The 18,324-nt window shown below is 39.9% G+C and overlaps 1 long non-coding RNA gene across 1 annotated transcript in view; it reads right to left on the reverse strand.

The window, feature by feature from the left end:
* Positions 1 to 18,324, reverse strand: part of LOC118487387 — a 34,210-nt gene continuing 15,886 nt past the window's right edge. Inside the window, exons 2-3 of the long non-coding RNA XR_004881721.1 lie at positions 2,899 to 2,952; positions 1 to 867 (exon numbers count right to left, since the gene is read on the reverse strand). This is a non-coding gene — a long non-coding RNA (uncharacterized LOC118487387). The remainder of the gene's footprint in view (positions 868 to 2,898; positions 2,953 to 18,324) is intronic.

The raw sequence follows: 18,324 nt of genomic DNA on the forward strand, positions 1-18,324 counted from the left end.
ATCATTGAATTGGCTTTCGGATAACTCGGAAACTCCAAGTGCGAAAAACAACACAAAATAGCATGCTGAGTTTACACTCAGCGTCGGCGACGGCCAAGAAGCCCGTCGGCGACGGCGCTTAAAATGTGCGTCAGCTGAAGAACCCCGCAGACAGGAAATTAAGGCGTCAGCCCAAGTAGGGGCGTCGGCGACGCACAGGTCCGGTGTTGGCGACGGCTTGCCTGTTGTCGTTTCGCTGTAGATCTTTTTCAGGGTTATTTAATCCTTTTCCGGGTCCGTTTCCAGCCATACGGTTCCTGGAACTCCCCGTTTCACCCCCCATAGTTTCTTCTTCACATACTTATCTTAAATATTTATATCACAAGCACATTATACATACTTGCATTTACCAAAACTTAAATGTTTACCTCATTGGCGATCTTGGAGCGAGCACACTTTCGAGCGAGCCGATAGTTTGAGTTCAAGCACTACAACTTGTGCTTGAATCCCTCAAACCTCGACTCTGATAAACTTATAAGGCCCCTAACTTTTCTTTTTAAAAGACTATAATATGTAGGAAAATTTTGAAATTTTCGGCATGACCCAATCGTATTTAAACCACTAATTCCTGTTTTAGACGGTAAAATACTACAACATAAAAGACCTTTTCAAAACCGGAAACGGACATTATCTACATTGTTAAAAAAACAAGACTACTACGACAAAGTCATTGACCATACTACAAGGACATCAAAAGACTACATAAGTTGAAAGTACATAAAACCAAAAATTAAGACCACATTAAGTTAGCATTGTCGGAAGCGTGAGGTGGGCATAGATCATGTGTGCTCGTTCCAAATCGTCCAATCGCTTATGTTGAGGATTTACCTACATTTAACAAAAATCAAATAAGTTAATCCGTTGTTATTAACATACTTATCTAATAAACCATTTCGTCCTTAACATGACTTCACATCATTTAATTTGCACTTCTACCCGCTAAACGGTTCAGTACATACTGGCCTCTAAGTAGAGGCAAAACATTCCATTCACTACATATCCGTTAATGACGGATATTAACATTCATGACATAACTTCCATTAAGTTCGTTAAAAACGAACAAAATGCATTCCTTATATTCTTACACATACTCCTCAAACCGTACATGACGGATTGAGTAAGACTTCATTCCTTTCATTCTTAACTTTCCATCAACCGGTGCGACTAGGTTGAACCGGTAATGATGCATTCTTCTTCATAAATTTTCCATTTTCATAATCGATACATAATGAAATATATTATTTACTACTCAACTTTCATGAACTATCATTGTCATATTTTGGCATAAACGAGAAGTGATAATTAAAAGAGTAAATTACAAGTTTTGTCCTTTATGTTTACACCATTTTGCAGGCGGTGTCCTTTAGCGCAAAAGTTGACAAGTTTTGTACTTAAAGTTCTAAAATATTGCACATCTTATCCTTTAGGCCAAACCCAGTTAGATTTTTTGGTTAAATCAGATTACACAAAGGGTATTTTAGTCTTTTTACCTATTTATTTAATACTAATTAAAAAATAATACAAAATATTTTAAAAATTATTATTATATATAACTTTCTCTCTCTACCACTCTCCGACTCTCTGTATCTTTACTACTCTCTCTATCACTACCACCTCCTACCACCATTATCGGCCAACCCACCACCACCATCAACCCACACCTGCCGCCACCTACCCCAACCACCACACCACCACCCACACACCCCCGAAAACCGACACCAGTCCCACCCGCCCCTAACTCCATCGTCGTTTTCATCTTACACTACCCACCCCCATCGTGTAACAACCATCCTTCATCGCACCCCCATTGGCACCATTTTGATTCTATTATAGTTCAACAAATTTAGAGATTTCAAGGCCAAATTTACAGCAATGTGAAATTAGGCAACTCACAGTCAAAAATAGGTTAGATATTCTACCATCCATAAAATTCTTGAAGTCTGTATTATATTTTTAACAACTATTAAATTGCAATTTATGTTGGTAAACTTCAGATCCAGATGTGACCCCATGTATTGAATTTAAAATACAAAATTCAACAACTTTAGCAAATGTGTACCGTTGTACACCGTTGTTGGATAAGAAAAGCTTGTGACCACCACCAACATCACATGTTACCGCCTCCGACCATTACCAGAGCTCTCTCTCTAAACTCTCCGAAACTCCATCACCACTGCCGCCTATGACCACCGCCACCGCCGACCTTTCTTCTCCGACCAGATCTTGCTCAGATCTGAAACCCTATGTATAACCTTTTTTCCTTAAATCTGAAACCCTCTTTTAGAAAAATGAGAATCAGGCTTTTTAGCAGGTGCGTGGTGGTGGTGGTAGGAGTTCAGATAGTGGGGAGATGGTGCTTCAACGAAGAAGAAGACCAGATGGTGTGGGTGGTGCTTCACCGGAGAAAAAGACTAGTAGGGGAGTGGTTGTGCAATGGTAGTGGTGCAGAAGGTGGGGATTGGCCATGGTGGTGGTGCTTCATCCGAGAAAAAACCAGGATTTAGAGAAAGAGAAACACAGAGTTGAGTGAGAGAAAGTATTTGGAGAGAGTGTGGTTTTATGATTTATATAAAATAAATATAAATTTAAAATAAAAGGTTGAAAGGACTAAGTTGCCCTCATGTGCCTTGCACATGACCTTTGTGTAATCTGATTTAACTAAAAAATCTAACTGGGTTTCGTCTAAAGGATAAAACGTGCAAGATTTTGGAACGTTAAGTACAAAACTTGTCAACTTTTGCACTAAAGGACACCGCCTGCAAAATGGTGTAAACATAAAGGACAAAACTTGTAATTTACTCTAATTAAAATTAGTAAGCATAAACAATAAGCTAGAAACGTACATGTAAACTAACATACCTCGATCTTGTGAGCCTTCCGATTTCCTAGTGTTTGAACCTTCTTCTTTCACGCCTATAACAACACGTTCATTCATTTATTTAGTACAACCAAATTTCATTCCATCATCTTCCAAATTACACATATTTATTCTTTTAAGCATTTTATCAAACACTTGGTGGGCATCGTATTTACAAACATTATGTACAAGTATACAAAGCATGAATCCTACTAGTTCATCTTATAACTCATCAACAATCAATCCATGTTCATATCATCCTTATATTTGTTGGAAAAATAGGTGAAAATAGCATTTTTCACAAATATAGGAAAATGAATTTTTCTTATTTTGGACTAGAAATAAATATAATAAAATGAGCGGGTTTTATGTATTTATTTGTGGGTTTGTGTTCTATGTTGGGAGAGCTTCGCAACGAACTAAACCACGTCCAAAACCGAGCTAAGATGAATGAGATATCGATGCTCAAAGTTGGGTGTTTGGAACATTCAATGCTGAAACTAAAGGGAAAGTAGCACATTGTCCCACATAGGAGGAGAGATGGAACTTAAATGGGTATTTAAGGTGGAACTCTCCATCCTTATTGTTTCATGGAAGCACACACTAGTGTCCTCGCAAAGGGTGCGGAGCACCCTAACTCGCACTCGCACTCGCACACGCTCGCGCGCGCGCGCGCGCGCGGCGTGGGCGATGAGGCGCAATGTGGCGCTTTGATGGCGCACTTTGCACTTCGCCCGCTTGAGAGCCGCCTTTGTATTTTTGACCGCGCGCGCGTGGTGGAGCACAAGGGTTGCAAGGACCAAGTGGTAGGTGATGCGGCGCATGACGTGGCAGTCATGCGCGCGCGAGTACACATGGCGCGCGGTTGCGCGCGTGGTGCATGGGTCCTGCTGTGTCGTGCGCGGCGCACCAGAGTGAGCCAATACGGCGCGACTGTGTGGCGCGCTCGTATAGGCTCACAGGTGACGTGGCGCACGCGCGCATGGACTTGAGCCAAGAGGATGCATCGGGCATGGTGACGTGGCGCACGCGCGCATGGCTAGTGAGCCAAGAGGACGCACCGCGCATGGGCGTGCAGACCTGGGCGCGCGCGCACCAGAGTGACTTGCGCGCGCGCAGAAGCTTCCAGCATTGAATGACAGTGCAGTTTCAGTCCAGCTTTGTAACTGACGAGTTAATAGGCTTTGACTGAGAATTAAAATGACGTATTAAATTGCATTGAAGACGTTTAATGCAATTTAAACCTCTCATTTAATTCATTTTTGTCTGTTTCAAACCGGGAGCTGTATAAATACAGCTCCATACCTTGTTGAAGGATACACCAACGACTACCAGCTACACAACAGCAATCCATACATTCTCTCTAGAATTTCCTTGCAGTTTTCAAGGTAACCTTCGGGTTGTAGGCGAATTCTGGCAGTACTACTGCTCCGGCTGTTGTACCCTGGGAAACAAAACGAGTACTCTTGGGAGACTCGGAATTTGTTTTAAGGGAAGCGTGTTGAACACGTGACTCATCCACTCTGCTTCTACTCCTTTCTTGTATTTTGGTTTATTTTAGTTGTAATTGTTCTAGTATTTAGTTTTCAGCTTTCCTTGTATTGTAATCAGTAATAAAAATATTTTTTTATTTTTTTATTTTATTTATTTACGCGAACGGTTCCTACAATCTTAAAACAAATTTTAAAACCGTTCGTGTAATCAAAACCATTCTGTTTGTGATTCAAACCAGTTTTGTTTTCACTCAGTTTGTGTTTTAAAAACAGATTTTTTTAGTTTTCATCTTCAAAGGAGCGACTTTGGTTGAAAACTATTTTGGTTACATTCGAACTTGTCCTAAACTTGCTAAAAACTTTCTGACTTGGTCTTCAAAGTTGGACTTAGAAGCCAATCAGTAAGTTATAACTAATAAAAATTTTCTGTTTTGGTCTTCAAAGCTGGACTTAGAAGCCTAAACAGTAAATTTGTGGTAAAAATTAAATTTTAAGTGTTTACTTCTGGTTTTTGCGTATATCAGAATTTTTTGACTAAACTTTTAAAATTTTAATTTTTCAGCATGTCGAACGAAAATGTCAACGTTAACAACACCACAAATGTTGTGACGGGAACCCCCCTTAACGTCACCACTGTGGGAGCGTCCACAGTGGCCAATCACGCTGAACGACCCGAGAAGTTCTCGGGTCTACACTTTAAGAGGTGGCAGCAGAAGATGTTCTTCTACCTGACCACCATGAACCTTGCGAGGTTCTTAACTGAATCCGCTCCCCAACCTGCGGAAGGGGAGACCAGCGCTCAGGCTCTGAACGCGGTAGAGGCTTGGAAGCACTCGGATTTTATTTGTCGAGGCTATGTGTTAAACGGGTTGTCGGATGCGTTGTATAATGTTTACTACAACGTCAAGACTTCCAAAGACCTTTGGGATGCATTAGACAAGAAGTACAAAATGGAGGATGCTGGCACAAAGAAATTTGTGGTAGCCCGTTTTTTGGATTTCAAAATGGTTGATTCTAAAACAGTTATGAATCAAGTCCAAGAATTCCAAATCATACTTCATGACATCTCTGCGGAAGGCATGACACTTAGCGAGACATTCCAAGTGGCAGCGATGATTGAAAAGTTACCTCCTAGTTGGGTTGATTTTAAGAATTATCTTAAACACAAACGAAAGGAGATGACTATAGAGGATCTTATTGTTCGTCTTCGGATTGAAGAGGACAATAGAATTGCCCTAAAAGGCAGCGTTGCGCAGACTAGTGCTAGCGCAAATCTGGTTGAGCATGGGCAATCCTCTAAAGGCAAGAAGGGCAAGGGGAAAAAGGACAAAGGGAAAGCAAAGGCTAGCAACCTTGGACCGAAGAAAGGGGTTGTGAAAAAGAAACCTCAGACGTTCCAAGGGACTTGTTACAACTGTGACGAGCCGGGGCATCGGGCTAACCAATGCAAGAAACCAAAGCGTGAGCGTGCGCACATGGTGGACGAAGACGGAATGCCTTTGGTGGCAATGATTTCCGACAAAAGCGCAATGATGGATGAGGTCAATACTGTGACCAACACTCCAAAAGGTTGGTGGGTTGATACGGGAGCGACCCGTCATGTTTGTGGAGACAAAAGCCTCTTTACCACCTTCAAGGCGCTTTCTGGAGAAGAGAAGCTGTATATGGGAAATGCAGCCACCGCTGACATCATGGGTGAAGGAACGGTGATCTTGAAGTGGACTTCGGGGAAGGAGCTCACTCTAAGCAACGTGTTGTATGTCCCAGACTTGCGCAAGAATCTAGTCTCGGGATGGTTGCTTAACAAGTTTGGATTTCGTTTAGTTTTTGAGAGCGATCAATTTGTACTAACTAAACGAGGAACGTATGTAGGCAAGGGCTATGCCCAAAATGGTATGTTCAAATTGAATGTAATGGCTGTCAAGAACATGAATAAAATTGCTACTACTTCTACTTATATGCTTGAGTTTTCTGAATCGAATAAATGGCATGGTAGATTAGGTCACGTTAATTTTAATTCAATACGCCGTTTAATCAATTTAAATTGTATACCAACATTCCATATTGATTCACACTATAAATGTGAAACATGCGTGGAATCCAAACTTACAAGAACATCATCGAAATCGGTTGAACGAATAACCGAACCCCTTGATTTAATTCACACTGATATTTGTGATTTAAAAGCGGTACCCACAAGAGGTGGAAATAAGTACTTCATCACGTTTATTGACGATAGTACTAAATATTGCTATGTATATTTACTAAAAAGTAAAGATGAAGCAATAAGTAAATTTATCTTGTATAAAAATGAAGTTGAGAATCAACTTCAAAAGAAGATAAAAGCTTTGCGAAGCGATCGAGGAGGCGAATATGTTGCACCTTTTGCCGATTTATGCGCAAAAAGTGGCATTGTACATGAGTGTACACCTCCTTATTCTCCACAATCAAATGGCGTGGCGGAACGAAAGAACCGCACATTGAAAGAAATGATGAACGCCATGTTGATAAGTTCTGGGGTGAGCCAGGAAATGTGGGGGGAAGCCATTCTCTCGGCTAATTATCTTTTGAACAAGATACCACTCAAAAAGAGAGACGAAACTCCATATGAGTTATGGAAAAGGAAGAAGCCTTCATACAAATACTTGAAAGTGTGGGGGTGCCTAGCAAAGGTCATTGTACCACCTCCTAAGGCTCTTAGGATAGGACCCAAAACTGTTGATTGCATATTCATTGGGTATGCACATCAAAGTAGTGCACATCGCTTTCTTGTACATGAGTCCAAGAATCCTGATGTACACGTAAACACTATTGACGGGTGGTCCGTTGGACAACCCTTAAATGGGTTAAAAATATTAAAATTCCATGCTTTACTTGGTTATCTGCTTGAACTTAGTAACTATGAGTGTTCGTGTGTTTTGCAGGTAAATTGCTTAATTCGGTTAAATTGGAATGTTTGGTGATGAAGCGGAACTACCAGGGATAATAGTCGAGATACACTATTTTATTCGGGAGCCGTTACGAGTCGAAGTGTAGCTTGAAATTTCAAAGGACGCAAAATAATGAAGTCTAGGGGCTTGTTGGTCAATTATATAAAGTTGAATTGGATGCAAAGTGGAATATACAAACATGGACACGTTTGCTTGTATTGGATGGAATTAAAAGGATTCACGATTTTCGAGGGGAGCCATCAGACTTTTTGGACTTTGTGGGACACTTGTTTTGACGGCAAATCCTTTGGGGCATAGTCAACATCATCAACAATTCTAAAAAGAACCTCATGATTACACATTTGGAGCACTTGTGCCGCACATGGGCTTGGAGACATGAGCTGCACATGTGAAGATGGAAGTGGGCTGCACATGGACTCCTTTTGTTGGGCCGATTTGGAGAAACAAACAAGCACAACATCATCGGATTGGGTCATTGGGGCGGCACATGTAGACGAATTAAGAGCCACTCACGTGAATTAAAGAGGCAGACACATTGGAGGATTTGGATTGGGCCAACACTCAACGCACATGTTGGAACATTGGGGGGCACGTGAAGGTTTTAGAAAATATCACATCCAACATTAATCTTTTAACGATAAAGGTTTGGGGGCTTTCAATTTAGAAGATAATCATCATCACATAGACGGCATGGTGCACATGGGCTTGGCCGGTTTAGGAGGGTTTGTATTTCTTTGATGGCACATGGTCAACAAACAAACAACATCATCACATCAACAAAAAGAAGTCACGTGCACATAGCAGGGCCATTGAAAAACATGGAAGGCTGCACATGAGGTGCAAAAGTCAAAACAACATAACATCAATTCATCATCATCGATGGCTGCTAGTTTGTTATTGGGCCGCCATATACATAGGCCACATGTGAATATTGTGATTGGGCCGCACATGTTGTGGGCGGCAGACATCATCACGTGAAGCAAAGCATATCATTCAGGCTGTCACCGTAAATTACGGTCTCACCGTAATTTACGGTGGATCTGATTTTGTCCATTTTCCCACCGTAAATCAGAAGATTTGAGCCGTAACATATTGAACATCACCGTAAATTACGGTGATGCCGTAAATTACGGTGGACATGACGAGGAAACTTGTAACCGCTCATTAAAATCGGTTTTATGATGTCTTTTGGGTGGTTCTTATCATTGGACGGTTTTGGATCATCTTGGGGGCGAATTTTGGCTACTTGCTTGTTTTGTGAACAATTCTTATCATCCGGTTTGTATTTTGAATTCGTATGAACATTGGTTTGATTATGATGATGATTCACCAAGCCATGTCCGGCTAAACTCTTCGGTGATCATCTTAGGTGAATGTTTCTTGAACTTTTGTGTGTTTAATTTCTGAATTTCTAGAATGATGACTTGCGTTGCTTGAATATCATGGTGTATGTTTGATTGCTTGTAGCTTGTTAATCGATATTGCAATTTCTAGTCTTAATCGTACGTTCTTGGTGCCGTTGGCAATCGAGATATCACGGGAAGGGTTAGGGTTGGTTATTGATTAATTGGTCATCGGGAAACAACCTCGTGTTTATATAATCCGAGTACTTTGTTCCCTTTTATCACTTCAATCATCTATACACGAGTTATGTCTATGTAACTCTTTCTAGTTGGAATCACACACAATTTTTTAAAGAAACTGAAACCTAAGGTGATCATTGTTCTCTCCTAATTTGTTTTACAACCAACATTTGATCTGAATTAGTTTTTAATTTAGTTTTCTAAAACAACAATCCAAACTCATGAATTTTAATTTCTGCAATTTAGTTTAATATTAGTTTAAGTACAAAGCTATACAATCGACACACCTTCCACATACTCCCTGAGTTCGATACCCTTTTACCACTATCTATAGTTGTTTGGGGATTAAATTTGCGTGTACCACGACTGCACGTCAAATTTTGGCGCCGTTTCCGGAGAGTAGTGCGCAACGTGTGTTATCTTGTGTGTTAGTTTGAAAAAAAAATAAAAAAAAAAACAAAAAGATTTCTTTTATGTTCATGATTTACACTTGGTAGTTGAGTTGTGTTGTGCAGGATGACATGGCATTACACAAATTTCAGCTTATTTACGTGTAGATTGTGCGGGGGTCCACGACATCCATGTATTGGTTGCCACGAGGCTCACTACAGGAGGGCACATGGAAAACCGGTGTCTTATGTTTCACAGCTTCCACCTCCATCATACGTTGACGATTATGAATCAGAAATGGAGGATGACTATTATTCATATGGATACGAGCAGGACGAGGAAGTTTATTATGAGGCAAGGATGGATGGTCTATGTTTTTGTTGCGGTCGCGATCACACTTATGATTATGATGTGTGCCCGGTGTATTCGGAACACCCGAAGTATTGGAATAAAAAGATGATGGAAGCGCGCATCTATAGACCGTATCAGGGATATCGACAATATCATCCCGAAGAATATTATGAGCCCGAGGGTGTTTATGTTTATGAGACCGAGGAGGAAAAAGAGCTTGCTGTATTGGAAGTAACTTTGTCCAAACTCGAGCAATATTTAGCAACACCCAACCTGTCCGATGTAGACCGAATCAGCTGCTTGGTTTCTAAGTGTCATACTTTAAAATTGAAGATAGAGATAGAAGAACGCCTCTCACCATTACCTGACGATATTAGAGATTATTCTCACATGAAGGAGGAGGTTGTGGAGGATAATACCACACCAATGAGTCCTTTATCTGATGAAGAGTCACTTGTAGATCAGATGATGTGTGCAGATTATGAGGTAGAGCAGGCTGATGGGATGGATATGTGCACCGAACCTCTTCCCATATCAATGATTCAAATTAACAAGTGTGGGGAAGAGGGTTCGAGGAACAAGATGAGAAGGGTGAAACTACCATACATTAAGGTATATGTCATGAAGTGGACTAGCAAAGCCCGTAGGAGCAGCTTTAACATGCCAAATATACTGACAAATCTATGGAGATGGCATGTAAATTTCCAGGCATTTGTTGGAAATGCTGCGGGTAAGTGTGCATTAAGACCACCATAATGCATATCAGGTATTGTCTGCCTGAAGACCTTTAAACTTAGCGCTCTCCGGAGGCAGCCCGAGGTTGTAGAGTATTGTATTTGTGTTTTGTTTAGTTTTGTTTTGCTTTGTTTGGTTTTGTTGTGGTGTTGTGTTTGTGTTTTGGCAGGTTATTACGTTTCAATCCTCGTGGATGCAATGATTCAAGTGTGGGGATGTTTGGCAACATCCCCATTGAGATATCGGCGAATCCAAGAGATGTTTATGAACCGGTCCGATTACCGCAGCTGCATCACTACCAACACTGCTGATTTACTAATCAGGTTGTGTCTTGTTCTCATTTTGTGCACCTTTGTATATATTCATGTTTAAGTTTACGGTTGGGCGGATGGGTGGTGTTTAATGTGTTTGATGTGTTTATGGATTGTGAAAGTAGGTGGTGTTTTTAGTTATATATATAAAAAAAAACCAAAAAGAAATTTGTGGTTTGAGTTGAACAGCTTTTGGGTGATGTTAAAGAGTTAAGCGATCAAATCTTCCCAAAACCGTACATTGGGGTCAATGTATCCCAAGTGTGGGGATGGGGAGAAATTTTGAGGTTTTTGAAAATTTTTAAATCAAGCTAAACAATGTGAGAATTTGAACACCGTGGATTAACCCCAAATGATGCACCAGCAACCCTTAATACCCTTTGTTCTTGGTGAGAGTTGAAGCCACACATGTAAATAAATAATACTTGTCTTGATGAGAGTGGCAACGGGTGGGGGTGCGTAAGAACTTGTGCCTTAATACGGTTTGAGTCCTTAGTTGAATGTGAATGTAAAAAGGATAAGGGCAACTAGGTAGCCTCGTCTTTAGAGTGCGAGTGTGGGATTTGGGGGGTTGGACCTCATTAATTATATATATGAGCTTGGTAGTGAGAGGGGCGGGGGTTTGGACATTTAGTTGCCCATTTTGTGCCTAAAAGCCGATCATTTGTTACCCCTTAGCTAGTTTCCCAAAAATTTACCCGACTTAACCCGGTCTTATAGTGTTAGTAGTTGTTTTAGTAGTGTGTAGATATGTTATAGTGTTATGTTGAATATTTGATTGAAAAAAAAAGAGAAAAAAAAGAGAAAAAAAGCAATGAAAAAAAAAGTGAAAAAGCAATGAAAAAGAAAAAAAAGTGATGTTGAGTTGTCTTGTATATAGAAGTTATGTCATGTTTATTGTTTGTTTCATTGTGTAATAAAAGACCGGGTTAAGTCCTTCGCTACTACATATATATTCCATTTCCTACTCGTACACCTAGCCACGTTACAACCTTAAAGCCCTTTGATTTGCATTCATGTTTGGCACTTGTTAGGAGAAGGACCGATTTAGGTACAAGCCTATAGTTGTGAACCACCCGTTTGCCTTTTGTGTGTCTAGCTCATAGTTGCTAGTGCTTACTTGTTGCCGAGATGAGAGACATAGCGAGGGGTGCATTGGTTGGGTGTTAAAAAGAGGTTAGTAAAAGGATTGTTTGTTTTTTCTTGGTTTACATTGATCGCTTGTTTTGAAAATGATTTGTAATGGGTTGCTTGGGGCAAGCAACGGTTAAGTGTGGGGATGTGACGGGTGGTCCATGGGACAACCCTTAAGCGTGTTAAAAGACGAGTGAATCCCTCATTTGATCATGTAATTGTCTTGAATTAGAAAACTACGGTTTCTTGTGTTTCAGGTACATTTAGAGCTTAAAAGTATGGAAATAAAGCTTCGAATAGACACGACTGAATTGTAGATTGAAAGACGGAGAATAAATGAAAAAAATAAAATTTTGGAATTGAAGAATTAAGAAGATAACATGATAGAGGATGAAATTACGAGAATGTAGGCGAAAACGGTGAAGAAAACGGAGTTGAAACGAGAAAGTTATGAAGAAAACAAAAATTGATTGCTGAAGCCTACCGTAACTTACGGTGGTACCGTAATTTACGGTAGACTCTGACAAAAACTGATGCCGTAACTCAGTTTAACTCCACCGTAAACCATTTTAAGCCACCGTAACTTACGGTGGTACCATAATTTACGGTGGAGGCCAGCGTGAAACTTGTAACTCCCTCATTTAAGGTTGTTTATGGTGCCTTTTCATCATCTAATCATTCCCATTCGTTTTGTAACTTCTAAGGGGCGAATTTGGGGTGTTCTAAGGTGTTCTTGAGTGATCTAAACATGAAGACTTTGTTTTTGATTCCAATGGACAAAGGTTCGATTGTGATGATGGTTCATAACACTATGAGCGGCTAGGTTTGCTTGGTGATCGTCTCGGATGTAAGGTTTTATTTGTGACAATTATGTTTGTTCTTTAATTTCTGGAATATTAAACTGTGCATGTGTTGTTAGTTTATTATGGTGTTTGATTGGTTGTTTGTAAATTGTTGATGTATGTTTGATCATAGTTCTAAACCATACGTTCTTGGTGCCGTTGGCAATCGAGATATCATGGGAGGGATTAGGGTTGGATATGTGTTGATTGGTCATCGGGTAACAACCTCGCGTTCTAGGAATCCGAGTACTTAGTTCCCTTTCATCACAAACAATTGATCTTACATGAGCCATGTCTATGTGGTTCTTTCCCGTTGAACATGAACGTCAGTTGTCCCTTAAAACCTGAAACTCGGGATGATCACTATCCTCTTATCTTGTTACAAAACTTAACCTTGATTTGTAATCTAATTTAGTTTAATTTAGTTAATTAAAACCAATCAACCCAAACATTGAAATTTATTTTTCTTTCAATTTAGTTTACTTTAGTGAAGTTAGACATACATCGAGGTAGCACATATTCCACAAACTCCCCGTGTTTGATACCCACTTACCGCTAGCTAATTAGTTGTAATTGGATTAAATTTGATTGTGACCCGGTTTAGGAGATTTAGTTTGTAGTATTGATGTTCGATGTTATAAAAAAAATGAAATGAAATGAAAAAAAAAGAAAAAAAAAGAAAAGAGAAAAGAAAAAATTGTATTTAGTTGCAATAGTAGTTGAGAATGTTGAAGAAGTTATGTATATATTTGATGGTTGCTTTGTTTAGTGGTAGAAATAAAAACCGGGTCAAATCAATTAGCTCTTTCATATGTATTCCACCATTTTCTTACCTTTACACCTAGCCCCGTTACAACCCGCAAGTCCCTTTGATTCTAAAGCATGTTAGATATTTGTTAGGAGGAAACTTGATTTGTATACAAGCTTATTGTCGCACACACACACACACGCATTGAGTGGTTTTGCATTACATGCTAGTAATTTTTGTCACCGAGAGTTTGGCGAGGGGTGTGTCTTATGATATGGTTGAAGGTTAGTAAAAGGACGGCACATTTAGCTTGGTTTGCATGTTTGATCACTTTGGTGTTGAAATAGTTTTTGAATGGGTTGCTTGGGACAAGCAACGGGTAAGTGTGGGGATGTGACGGGTGGTCCGCTGGACAACCCTTAAATGGGTTAAAAATATTAAAATTCCATGCTTTACTTGGTTATCTGCTTGAACTTAGTAACTATGAGTGTTCGTGTGTTTTGCAGGTAAATTGCTTAATTCGGTTAAATTGGAATGTTTGGTGATGAAGCGGAACTACCAGGGATAATAGTCGAGATACACTATTTTATTCGGGAGCCGTTACGAGTCGAAGTGTAGTTTGAAATTTCAAAGGACGCAAAATAATGAAGTCTAGGGGCTTGTTGGTCAATTATATAAAGTTGAATTGGATGCAAAGTGGAATATACAAACATGGACACGTTTGCTTGTATTGGATGGAATTAAAAGGATTCACGATTTTCGAGGGGAGCCATCAGACTTTTTGGACTTTGTGGGACACTTGTTTTGACGGCAAATCCTTTGGGGCATAGTCAACATCATCAACAATTCTAAAAAGAACCTCATGATTACACATTTGGAGCACTTGTGCCGCACATGGGCTTGGAGACATGAGCTGCACATGTGAAGATGGAAGTGGGCTGCACATGGACTCCTTTTGTTGGGCCGATTTGGAGAAACAAACAAGCACAACATCATCGGATTGGGTCATTGGGGCGGCACATGTAGACGAATTAAGAGCCACTCACGTGAATTAAAGAGGCAGACACATTGGAGGATTTGGATTGGGCCAACACTCAACGCACATGTTGGAACATTGGGGGGCACGTGAAGGTTTTAGAAAATATCACATCCAACATTAATCTTTTAACGATAAAGGTTTGGGGGCTTTCAATTTAGAAGATAATCATCATCACATAGACGGCATGGTGCACATGGGCTTGGCCGGTTTAGGAGGGTTTGTATTTCTTTGATGGCACATGGTCAACAAACAAACAACATCATCACATCAACAAAAAGAAGTCACGTGCACATAGCAGGGCCATTGAAAAACATGGAAGGCTGCACATGAGGTGCAAAAGTCAAAACAACATAACATCAATTCATCATCATCGATGGCTGCTAGTTTGTTATTGGGCCGCCATATACATAGGCCACATGTGAATATTGTGATTGGGCCGCACATGTTGTGGGCGGCAGACATCATCACGTGAAGCAAAGCATATCATTCAGGCTGTCACCGTAAATTACGGTCTCACCGTAATTTACGGTGGATCTGATTTTGTCCATTTTCCCACCGTAAATCAGAAGATTTGAGCCGTAACATATTGAACATCACCGTAAATTACGGTGATGCCGTAAATTACGGTGGACATGACGAGGAAACTTGTAACCGCTCATTAAAATCGGTTTTATGATGTCTTTTGGGTGGTTCTTATCATTGGACGGTTTTGGATCATCTTGGGGGCGAATTTTGGCTACTTGCTTGTTTTGTGAACAATTCTTATCATCCGGTTTGTATTTTGAATTCGTATGAACATTGGTTTGATTATGATGATGATTCACCAAGCCATGTCCGGCTAAACTCTTCGGTGATCATCTTAGGTGAATGTTTCTTGAACTTTTGTGTGTTTAATTTCTGAATTTCTAGAATGATGACTTGCGTTGCTTGAATATCATGGTGTATGTTTGATTGCTTGTAGCTTGTTAATCGATATTGCAATTTCTAGTCTTAATCGTACGTTCTTGGTGCCGTTGACAATCGAGATATCACGGGAAGGGTTAGGGTTGGTTATTGATGAATTGGTCATCGGGAAACAACCTCGCGTTTATATAATCCGAGTACTTTGTTCCCTTTTATCACTTCAATCATCTATACACGAGTTATGTCTATGTAACTCTTTCTAGTTGGAATCACACACAATTGTTTAAAGAAACTGAAACCTAAGGTGATCATTGTTCTCTCCTAATTTGTTTTACAACCAACATTTGATCTGAATTAGTTTTTAATTTAGTTTTCTAAAACAACAATCCAAACTCTTGAATTTTAATTTCTGCAATTTAGTTTAATATTAGTTTAAGTACAAAGCTATACAATCGACACACCTTCCACATACTCCCTGAGTTCGATACCCTTTTACCACTATCTATAGTTGTTTGGGGATTAAATTTGCGTGACCCACGACATCACGTCAACTATCATGGAGGTGAATCCTAACGTTGTGTCTTCTACACCAGTTGAGGAGGTAGTTCATGATAAGACACATGAACAACCTGAGGTTGAAGAAAGTGATCGCAGGCGAAGTAAAAGGCCAAGGGTTGAAAAATCCTTCGGCCCAGACTTCGTTAGCTATATGGTTGAGGGCGAGCCCAATACATATCGCGAAGCGGTTTCCTCTTCAGAAGGACCTCAATGGAAAGAAGCAATAAGAAATGAAATAGATTCTATATTGCAAAATCATACTTGGGAGTTAGTAGATCTTCCACCTGGTTGCAAACCACTTGGATATCGTTGGATATTCAAAAGGAAGATGAAAACTGATGGAAGTATTGATAAGTACAAGGCTAGGTTGGTGATTAAAGGATTTATACAAAATGAAGGTCTAGATTACTTTGATACCTACTCGCCTGTGACGCGCATAACCTCGATTAGATTGGTTCTTACTATAGCGGCTTTAAGAAATTTGGAAGTTCACCAAATGGACGTTAAAACCGCATTTCTAAATGGCGATTTAGAAGAAGAGATTTACATGGAGCAACCTGAAGGTTTCTCCGCCCCTGGTCAAGAGGGTAAAGTATGTAAACTCGTCAAGTCTTTGTATAGCTTGAAGCAAGCACCAAAACAATGGCACCAAAAGTTTGATCATGTCATGATTGACAATGGTTTCAAAATAAATGAGTGCGACAAATGTGTTTATTTCAAAGACACAAATGAAGGTTATGTGATATTATACCTTTATGTAGACGATATGCTTATCATTGGAAGGAATGATAAAATTATCAAAGCTACTAAAAGCATGTTGAAAGCGAGATTTGACATGAAAGACATGGGTTTAGCTGATGTGATTCTTGGAGTAAAGATCATAAGAACCCAAGATGGTCTTGTGTTAAGTCAATCTCACTATGTGGATAAAATTCTTGAAAAATTCAACTCGGGAGATACGAGTGTAGCTCGAACTCCAGTTGATACCTCCCAACATCTCAAGAAGAATAAAGGAGATGGAGTTGCTCAGTTAGAGTATTCAAGAATTATTGGCAGTCTAATGTATTTAATGACATGTACTAGACCCGACTTGGCTTACGCGGTGAGTAGGCTAAGTAGATACACCAGCAATCCGTGCGCGGATCATTGGAAGGCTATCACGAGGGTGCTTAGATACATAAGATACACAAGAGATTATGGACTGCATTATACCCGACAACCAGCAGTGATCGAAGGATACACTGATGCAAACTGGATATCGGATAATAAAGATTCCAAATCAACAAGTGGTTACGTGTTTACACTTGGAGGAGCTGCTATTTGTAACACCTCGAATTTTTGTGTCCAATGATGTGTTAACACGTGTCATTTGTTTACACGTGGCATCTATAATAAATAAAGGACTAATTTTGACAAACCTCGAAGGTATATAAATTCGAGGGTTATAAAATGTCAACAAGGGTAAATATACTGTATAGTATCCCTAAATAATGCTTAAACCTTCAAACGAATAAATTATAGATCGTACAAAAACAAAACGCGGAAGAAAGTGAGAGATTACAAACTACAGGGGTTAACTGTGTCAACATGTTTAATAATACCTCTGAGTGACCCTTTAACGTTCCAAAGACTTTGTAACGGTATTATACCCTCACTAAAATAATATATATGAATTTCGCGAAGTTTCGATATGAAACGAGAAAGTTACGATCGAATTCGTAGAAGAAGGATTAAAAGCGTCAACAGTGAAAGTTAAGGCTTTCCAATATAATTAATAAATAAACCGGGGACTTAATAATGCGGGTAAATAACACGAGGCCCCTATCGGTAAATAACCGAGGGCCAAACCGCAAAGTTACCCCTTCAAAACCGAAAGGTCAGGTAAATCATTACGAAAGATTTCGTTATTAATTACCGGATTCTGATAATCATGACAAAAGATTTTAAAAATCTAAAAAACAGACTTCTCGCGACCCGCGTGAAGGTTAGGCTTAAGTATAGGTGGGCCGCGAGCCTCCTAAATAACACGCCTGAAATTTGAACTTTAGGCGACCCGCGTTAAAGTGCATGGGAACTCCCATGCGGGTCGCGTAAAGTGCCCAGATGCAGAATTGTTGTAACTACATGGCTTTTGGAGCTTATGAACGACCAAACCTCAATCAATGAGGCATGGGTGCCCCCTACTCGACCCATAACCCTCTAATACACCTGCCATTCATCCAAGGGCACTTGTAGAGTTGTGTGTAATGATCTTGAGCCATGACATTTGCTATAAATAGCACTAGTATGCAACATAACATTCACAACATCAAAACACACACCTCTGATCATTTCAAAAGCTCTCAAGTCCTCTTCTCTGCTCCATAAGCAAGAACACAACTTCTGTAAGT

This window comes from Helianthus annuus, chromosome 15 (assembly GCF_002127325.2).
Source record: "Helianthus annuus cultivar XRQ/B chromosome 15, HanXRQr2.0-SUNRISE, whole genome shotgun sequence".
NCBI classification, from domain to species: Eukaryota; Viridiplantae; Streptophyta; class Magnoliopsida; order Asterales; family Asteraceae; genus Helianthus; species Helianthus annuus.